The sequence below is a fragment of the Paroedura picta genome, chromosome 8 (assembly GCF_049243985.1).
Source record: "Paroedura picta isolate Pp20150507F chromosome 8, Ppicta_v3.0, whole genome shotgun sequence".
Lineage (NCBI taxonomy): Eukaryota > Metazoa > Chordata > Lepidosauria > Squamata > Gekkonidae > Paroedura > Paroedura picta.
The window spans coordinates 10,857,788-10,866,864 of record NC_135376.1 but is presented as its reverse complement, the minus strand read 5'-3'; positions in this window follow the sequence as shown (position 1 = coordinate 10,866,864).

Here is a 9,077-nt window from a genome sequence, read left to right as displayed (position 1 = left end):
GAATGCCAAAGGTGACCAAAGACTCAAAGATGTTGAGGACTCCTGGACTTGACAGACCTTTGATTTGTTCCAGCAGGATTCTTCTTAGCACATCTGGGGAAAGTCTCCACTTCGGAGGCCTTGGATTTCTGTAGTGAGTTGAAGCAGATAGCACAGAAGTTCATGGATCTAGCAAACCTCTTTCTGGCAATCTCAAGAAACCTGACCTTGTTAATGGCCTCTTTCAATTTCCTCTCATCTTGAGACATCTCTTCTGTTGACATCTAACGTGACCATGGTGGACTTTCTGGGCAACATTCCACTTACATATTGATCTTTCACTTATATGGCCCTGTGACGAGTTTAATATGCTTTTAAAGATTTCCCCTTTAGATTCTCAGTGAGAATGATATGTACTTGAAATTCAGAACAGTTGGACCTTCCCACCACTCCTGACATCCTTGAAGACAAGAGAGGTTGTGCATTGTGAATATGTTGCTCCCATTGGAGGGTAGAAGAAGAAGAGTTGGTTCTTATGTGCCGCTTTTCTCTACCCAAAGGAGGCTTACATTCACCTTCCCTTTCCTCTCCCCACAGCAGACACCACGTGAGGGAGGTGAGGCTGAGAGAGCCCTGATATTACTGCTTGGTCAGAACAGCTTTATCAGTGCCGTGGCAAGCCCAAGGTCACCCAACTGGCTGCATGTGGGGGAGCACAGAATCAAACCCAGCTTGCCAGATTAGAAGTCCACACTCCTAACCACTACACTAAGCTAGACCTTCATTGGACTCCCTGTTACTGATTTTGTATTTCCTGATTTTTGTCAGCTCTGCTTTGCGGCCGAAATGTTGACTCTCACCACCCCCTTAACCTAATGTTCTGAACTGCACTGAAGGAGCTCCTCATGAGTGAAACACTCTTGAAGAGATATTGCTTATGGTCGGTTTATGTTAAAGAGATAAATATGCAGTTATGTACAACTTTGAAATGATTTCTTAGGCAGTTCTATCTATCTTAAGCTTCCTCAGAGACAGGAGCGTACAAAGTCAGTTATTTTCCACACACTCCTTTTTAAAGATGTTTCCTTGGCAACAGAACCCCCTGAAATTTCCTGGACTATTTCCTTCATATTTACTTCTGTTGAACTTTCTTTGGGATGGATGGCTGAATGGAATATTAGATGCCCACAAAGAAGGGATTTGCATACTCTGGACTCTTCCCTTTTATTTCTCCTCAAAAGTGTCATGTTAGCCTTATCAACATCTACAGTATGCATTGGGAAAGGTTCTTAAGACTCCCTATCTTTAATCTTCCATATTGCTAACACACAATGGCTTTTGTTGTTTAGGGCTGCCTAGGCAGGATCTGGAATGGAATTGCCTGCCTAAGGAGGTGGTGAGCTTCCCATCACTGGCAGTCTTCAAGCAGTGGTTGGACAGATTCTTATCCGGGATGCCTTAGGCTGATCCTACATTGAGCAGGGGGTTGGGCTAGATGGTCTGGATGGCCCCATCCAACATTAGGGTTCTATTCTATTCTAAAGTGTCTGCAATCAGCTAGAACACTTAGACCTAACCAAGGTATCCAGTGCCAATCACATCTAACATCAAATATCCCTGCAACCTAGTCTGCATCCTTCCACCATTGCCCTTCTGGGCTCCCTGCCTTGTAGCTTCCAAAACTCATGTGGCTTCTGGGTAGCCCCACCCCCACAGCCACTCCTCCTCTTGTGGATTTATAACTACAACTACAATTGCCTTTTCCTTCACATGCAAACAGTCCAATGTTCCCTCGCTGAGAAGTGGAATGGGCAAATCAGGACCATCCCACCCACCCGGCCAAGCAGCACCAAAGGTTTCACACCAAGCAAAATTCAATATGGGTCTCCTTGACTAACTTCTTCCCAAACTCGCTTCTTAGGTGGCTAAAATTCTCTAAAGTGGATTCTCCCAAGAGGTTGAAACAAGCCTTCTTTTTTTGGTGTGGGTTCTGAGTCACACTGTATTTCATATACAATCTTTGATGTCTTCTGTGAAAAAGCATTCTGCTGCCCACTGTTGCGGCCATCCTGAAGCTTTTCATTAACACATGAAACTAAAGAGAGTGTTGCCGGAAAGCATATTTTCCATTTATTACAAAAGCTGAAAGAGGAACAAATATGAATGCCAGGCTTGAAGAACCAGCCCACGGGGCTGAAGCTGTCAAAGTGTCTCCTGCAATCTGTTTGGGGCAGCTGAGATGGCTTTTTAGCATCATCCATGTGCTCGGTCTTTCAGAAGTTATCATTTTCAAAGCGCCGGGAAATGGACCCTTCTGTACATGTATCAATAATCCCACTCCCAGTCTGCTGACAGTTATCATGCTTCGGTCCCGAAGGGTTGAAGAGAAAGCATAATGCGGGCTTTAAAAATTCATGTAGAATACGATGTTCTAATCCTTGCATCCATTACACTGTCATTATTACACATTATTATACAACATCTGTTGTCAGATGTTGCAATTTGCATAGAGAATGAGGGTGCTCTTGTTTCCTCTGCCCAGAGCGGCTTACAGTCACACTCCCCCAATGCGTTGTACGAACACTTGTCAAGAGTTTTGGGGGCCCCATGTATTTCGATTGGTAACAGGGTTTTGAGACACTGAAGCAAGTAGGGCTAGGCTGGACTGGGGGTGCAATCGTTTGTCCTGCTCAATCCCCTGCCTTGAAAATGCACCTACGACTCTAATTCGGTGAGTGGTGGCATAATCAGGATGTTGTCATAGACTTGGACACTTGTAGTAGACTAGGGCTGAATCTGCATGGAGCTTTTATTCCAATCCCAGGTCGATACATTCCCTGCTGTCTCCATTGAGTGTGATTTCCGTTCTGATTTTGTCCGATTTAAATTTTCCCTCTTAATTAATCTAAAGGCAGCTCTGAATGAATCTAAAGGCAGCTTGGCTGATCTCTTGGGCAGGGAGGCCAGAATGCTGGTGTTCTTTCTGACCTCAGCTGTAGACCTGGTAGAACAGCTTGGTTTTGCAGGTCCTGTGGAACTATCCCGAGTCCTGCAGGGCCCTGATCTCTCCAGGGAGAGTGTTCCGCCTGGCTGGGGCCAGGGATGAAAAGGCTGTTGAATCCAATTTGACATCCTTGGGACCAGGGATCTTAAGGAGATTCCGCTTGCTTGATCTTAAGCTCCTTTGGAGGACGTAGGAGAGGAGGTGTTCCCATAGTTATGAAGGTCTCCATTTAGGGCTTGATAACAGTCTTGTGGTGCAGAGTGTTAAGGCAGCAGAAATGCAGTCTGAAAGCTCTGCCCATGAGGCTGGGAGTACAATCCCAGCGGCCGGCTCAAGGTTGACTCACCCTTCCATCCTTCCGCCATCGGTAAAATGAGTACCCAGCTTGGAAAAGGCCTGCCTGTCTTTAACTTTCTTCGTTACCACTTTGTAAACTTCTAATCTCTCAGTTGATGGTTGTTGCTCTTTATGCCTTTTAAAGAGCCTCTTGTGGCGCAGAGTGGTAAGGCAGCGACATGCTGTCTGAATCTGTCTGCCCATGAGGTTGGGAGTTCAATCCCAGCAGCCGGCTCAAGGTTGACTCAGCCTTCCATCCTTCCGAGGTCGGTAAAATGAGTACCCAGCTTGCTGGGGGGTAAACGGTCATGACTGGGGAAGGCACTGGCAAACCACCCCGTATTGAGTCTGCCATGAAAACGCCAGAGGGAGTCACCCCAAGGGTCAGACATGACTCGGTGCTTGCACAGGGGATACCTTTACCTTTAACAGTCTTCAATTTGGACCTGGTTTATGGATCCAGAATAAGAACCTTTGCAAACAATAGGATTATGCTAATAACAATTAATATAATAGGATTTTAGAATCATTAAGGCGCCAGAAACAAAACAAAACAAAACAAATGGCAACACCCTCATAAATCCCAAACATGTCGGGAACTGGGATGTTGGAATTGAAAGGGCACGTTCACAAAACTTAGTAGCATCTCTAAACTGCATTATTAGCAGACCAGATGTCCACATTTAGTGAGTAAGATGCAAATGTATAAGGACACCGTATAAACACAACCTTTGAGAATCAGCGAGAAAACCAATCTATATCACACTTGCTGGAGCCAGAAAGCTTGTTAGCAAGAAGTGATTAATCTTCTCTTTTATACAGCCAGGCAAAGAGAAATGTAGAAAACTTGAAATCCAGCATGTTTTTACATCCATTATTAAATCAGGCTCCATCATTATTTCTGTTGTGTTCCTCAGTGAGTCAGTGTTGCTCATTTTTCTTGACTTTGTCATTAAAAAAAATCTTTCTGGTCTTGCATGAATGAAAATCTGAGCGGGATAAACGTTTCAAAAGAACAATTGAATCAAACAATTGAAAATCCCAGTTGAATCAAATTGAATCTAGCCTTATATTCAGAAGGAGGGGGGCAGGATGGCTATGGGGAAAGGAATTTCTTCTTCCAAAATCAACTTCTTGAGGGTTCAAAGATTCCTCAGTATGGTATAACAGTTAGGAGCCGCAGACTCTGGAAAACCTGGGCCTAGTCTGCACACAATAGATAATGCACTTTCAATGGACTTTAGAAGTAGATTTTCCTGTTCTGCACAGGAAAATCCAGCTGCCAAAGCACATTGAAAGTGCATTATCCTATGTGTGCAGACTAGGCCCTAGTCTGATTCCCCTCTCCTCTTCCATGTGAAGCCTGCTGGGTGATTTTGAGAGTCTCACAGTTCTCTCAGAACTTCCTACATCTCACCGACCACACAAGGTGCCTGTTGTGGGGAGAGGAAGGGAAGGCAATTGGAAGTCACTTTGAGACACCGTAAGGTTGAAGAAAGCCAAGAAAAAACTCTCCTCCTCCTTCTTTTCTCTTTTTTTGTCCTTCAAAAGATGGATTTTGCTTTCATTTCTCTTTGAGGTGAAATCAATGTACTTTTTTGCAATGCTGGCCATTGTAGCTGTCTATCAAATTCCTCTTAGATCAAAATGAAATTGATTAGAAACAGATTCCAAATTCCTAAAAGGAAGCAAAGAAAAGGATTGTTTCGTTTCAGAAATAATCTGGACAGAGAGGAATTAAGAGAATTTCTTTTAAGAGCCCCAGGAGGGGGTGTGGCTCAGTGGGAGGGTACAACGCCCATCATCTCCAATTTAAAAAGGACCTGGCAGCAGACGACTGACATTGTTCCATTTCTCCTGTATGTAGACACAACAATTAGAAGCTGGTGTTGGCAGATTATAAATATGCAGAGAGAGCAAAGCACCAGGCTTGCTTAAATAATAACATAGTTTTTATTCAGGAAGAAAAACAATTATGTATAGAAAGAGAGCGATAGAGACCTAATTGTCTAGTTAGCTGCAGTCATTCATTTCAGCAACTGTTCTGGAGGGAAGCTGGGAGGAACTATACTTAAAAGAGCAGGAAGTCTCCTGTTGAGCCAATCAAGACACGGGAGGAGGTAATTTGAAAATCATCAGGAAATTCATTTTCTAACTACGCTGAATGCAGCTCTCCTCTTGTGCCCCCTGCAGGACACTCTTTATGTTCTGCTCAGTCTTGTACACTGCAGATCTTGCATATTCCAACAGTAGTAGTAGTAGTAGTAGTAGTAGTAGTAGTAGTAGTAGTAATAGTAGTAGTAGTATAAGGTTCTAATTTTTTTTCTAAATGGTTGTCTATAGCAGCCATTCTCAAAGGGGACTATTTGACCTCCTAGAAGGTCCTGGGACATTTAAAGAGGACACAGACTGAAAAATGTGAGAAGGGGAGGCCAGAGGGTTTATGGGAAGCCCTGGTAACTGAACTGATGAAATGCCCTTTATGTTACAAAACACGTCACTAATACCTAGAAAGTTCAAACTTTGCCAAGGGAAAGCAAAATAAATCAGGTGATCCACTCTTTTGTGGTTGCCTGGATTAATGCATTCAAGGGAAAAAACGAACACACGTGCTTCTCTTGGCCGAACGTTCAAGAAATCTGTCTCACGTACATATACGACAAGGGTATGTCGAGTATGCTTAGTTCACTCTTAGCTTAGGCCTTTTTTAGTTGAGCTCATTCCAAAAGTGGACAACCTATTTCAGGAGGCCCTGGAACCTGAGAAAAGCTCCTAAAAAGGCCGTGGCCAGAAGAAGGTTGAAAATGATTGGCCTACAGCTCTGTGTCTGTGTATAAAGTGCTGTCAAGTTACAAGCAATTTAGGATGATCCCGACAAAGGGCTTTCAAGACAAGGGGGAAGCAGAAGTAATTTGTCATTGCCTTCCTATGAAGATAGGTTGAGGGACTTGGGAATGTTCAGCCTGGAGAAAAGGAGGTTGAGAGGGGACATGATAGCCCTCTTTAAGTATTTGAAAGGTTGTCACTTGGAGGAGGGCAGGATGCTGTTTCTGTTGGCTGCAGAGGAAAGGACACGCAGTAATGGGTTTAAACTACAAGAACAATGATATATCAGGAAAAAATGTTCACAGAGTAGTTCAGCAGTGGAATAGGCTGCCTAAGGAGGTTGTGAGCTCCCCCTCACTGGCAGTCTTCAAGCAAAGGTTGGATACACACTTTTCTAAGATGCTTTAGGATGCTTTGGGCTGAACCTGCGTTGAGCAGGGGGTTGGACTAGATGGCCTGTATGGCCCCTTCCAACTCTATGATTCTGTGATTCTATGATTCCTCTGTAGTGTCCTCCTTAATAGTCTCCCTTCCAAGGACTGAGCCTGCTTAGCTTCCAGGATCTGACAATATGAAGCTCCATGATCCTGCCTTCCCTCCCATTGACAGCTATACCAATCCAGTTTTGAAGAACCCACTCATGTGTCAGGAGCAACCAAGCCCTTTAAAGCAGGGGTAGTCAACCGGTGGTCCTCCAGATGTTCATGGACTACAATTCCCATGAGCCCCTGCCAGTGTTTGCTGGCAGGGGCTCACGAGAATTGTAGTCCATGAACATCTGGAGGACCACAGGTTGACCACCCCTGCTTTAAACTGTCCATCATCTTGGGGCCCAGCAAAAAAATCAACTGCTCAACAACAGCACTGAGTAATTTACCAAAAATGCGACACACCAGTAACATGAGAATTAGCGCGTGGAGGCATTAGCGCCACGAGAATTGAAGTCTAATTAGAACCACTCCATGTCAAGTGGCAGCGACTTAATCAGGCTTGGATCGCTGGAATGGCCTCGTCGAGACACACTTGAAAAATGTAAATCACAGCAAGCAAATAATTCAAAAAGGAGTCTAGGAGGGTGTTAAGGAAGCCACCGAACGCTAGTCTGAGAATTAAGACAGTGTATTTAGACGTAAATGCCATTGATGGTCCTCAGAGCAGCTTGTACGACAGCTTAACACAATGACAACTTATTGTATCAATGACTTGATTAATCCTTATAAGAGCTTCGAGAGGTAAGCCACTGAGGGTGTCAGCCTCCAGGCGGGGGCTGTACCCTGCTTCTCACTACCCGAAGGAGTCCCAAAGCAGCGTGTACTCCCCTTCCCTTCCTCTCCCCACAACAGACACCCTGTAACATAGGTGAGGCTGAGAGAAATCAGAGAGAACCATGACTGGCCCAAGGTGACCCAGCTGGCTGCATGTGGAGGAGGAGTCTCCACACACCTCCCAAAAAAATCTGCAGGTATTTCCTAACCAGGAGCTGGCAACCCTATTTGAACTGGGCAGTTTTGGGTTGTCTCCTAAACTCTGCCAGTGGAGGGGCCCACATCACCTCTTCTGAAAGGCCATTCCACGGGACAGCGGACAAGAATGAACATCTCAAGCTGGAGCCAAACTAACAGCTGGAACAAGCGTTTCCTTTTGTCTACCCTGAAACGCCATTCCCTCGTCTTCCTGAAACTCCCCCAAATTCTAGTCTTGGGAATGAGATAGAAAGAAGAAGAAGAAGAAGAAGAAGAAGAAGAAGAAGAAGAAGAAGAAGAAGAAGAAGAAGAAGAAGAAGAAGAAGAAGAGTTGGTTCTTATATGCCGCTTTTCTCTACCCGAAGGAGGCTCAAAGCGGCTTACAGTCGCCTTCCCATTCCTCTCTATCCACTTTTTTCACACCATGCATAACTTTGGAAACCTCTGTCATGTCCCCCGTCCCCCGTCCCCCCCCCCCGAGTCAATTTTTAAATGAAAAGGCCGAAATTTCTGATAAGAAAGGAAGCGTGAAGTGGAGGATGCTAATATTCACAAGTCCCAAGTAAGGAATAGCATGGAGTTAACAGATTTGTCCGAGCTTGTCTACTAAACGCAAGAGCCAAAGCTGCAGGAAAAGGAAAGTCATTACTGGAACTCCAGGAGCCTAGAGAGCGATGCAGGGTGCTAATTAATTTCACGTTTGTAACATTCAGGAATAATTCGCTTGGAGGGTGGACAGAGAGACGTCCCCGTAGGCTATATAAAACCACACATGCGTTTTCTTAATGCACAAATGTTAACACATGAATATTTGTAATTGGGTTTTTTGCTCCTATGTTTTCTTTCAATCTTTAAAAATGCGAGTCTGGATAAAAAGGAAAATGGCATCTCTGAATAGATGTTGAAAATTTTTTTTAATACAGGACATTTTCTTCTAGCAAGAAAATCTAGCAACCAGAGAGCTATGAGAAAAGGAAGGAAGGAAGGAAGGAAGGAAGGAAGGAAGGAAGGAAGGAAGGAAGGAAGGAAGGAAGGAAGGAAGGAAGGAAGGAAGGAAGGAAAGAAGGAAGGAGGGAGGGAGGGAGCGAAGGAGGGAAGGAGGGAAGGAGGGAAGGAAGGAGGGAAAGAGGGAAAGAGAGGGAAGACCATTGTGGGTGTGGAGAATGGCAAAAATTAATTGAATAGAGTCCTGCCAGGCAAAGAATGAGGAAAGATCACCAGCATAATTGATAGTTTAGTCATTCTTGTTTGGTGTTGTGAGTAAGCACCAAAATTGTGGCTCTGACTGCTTCACAGCGTCCAGGACATTCAAAGGGTATTGGGAACATCTAAATCAGGGGTAGTCAACTTGCGGTCCTCCAGATGTGCATGGACTACAATTCCCGTGAGCCCCTGCCAGCAAATGCATCTGGAGGACCGCAGTTTGACTACCCCTGGTCTACCCCTTTGCCCGCCCCTGCAATAATTAC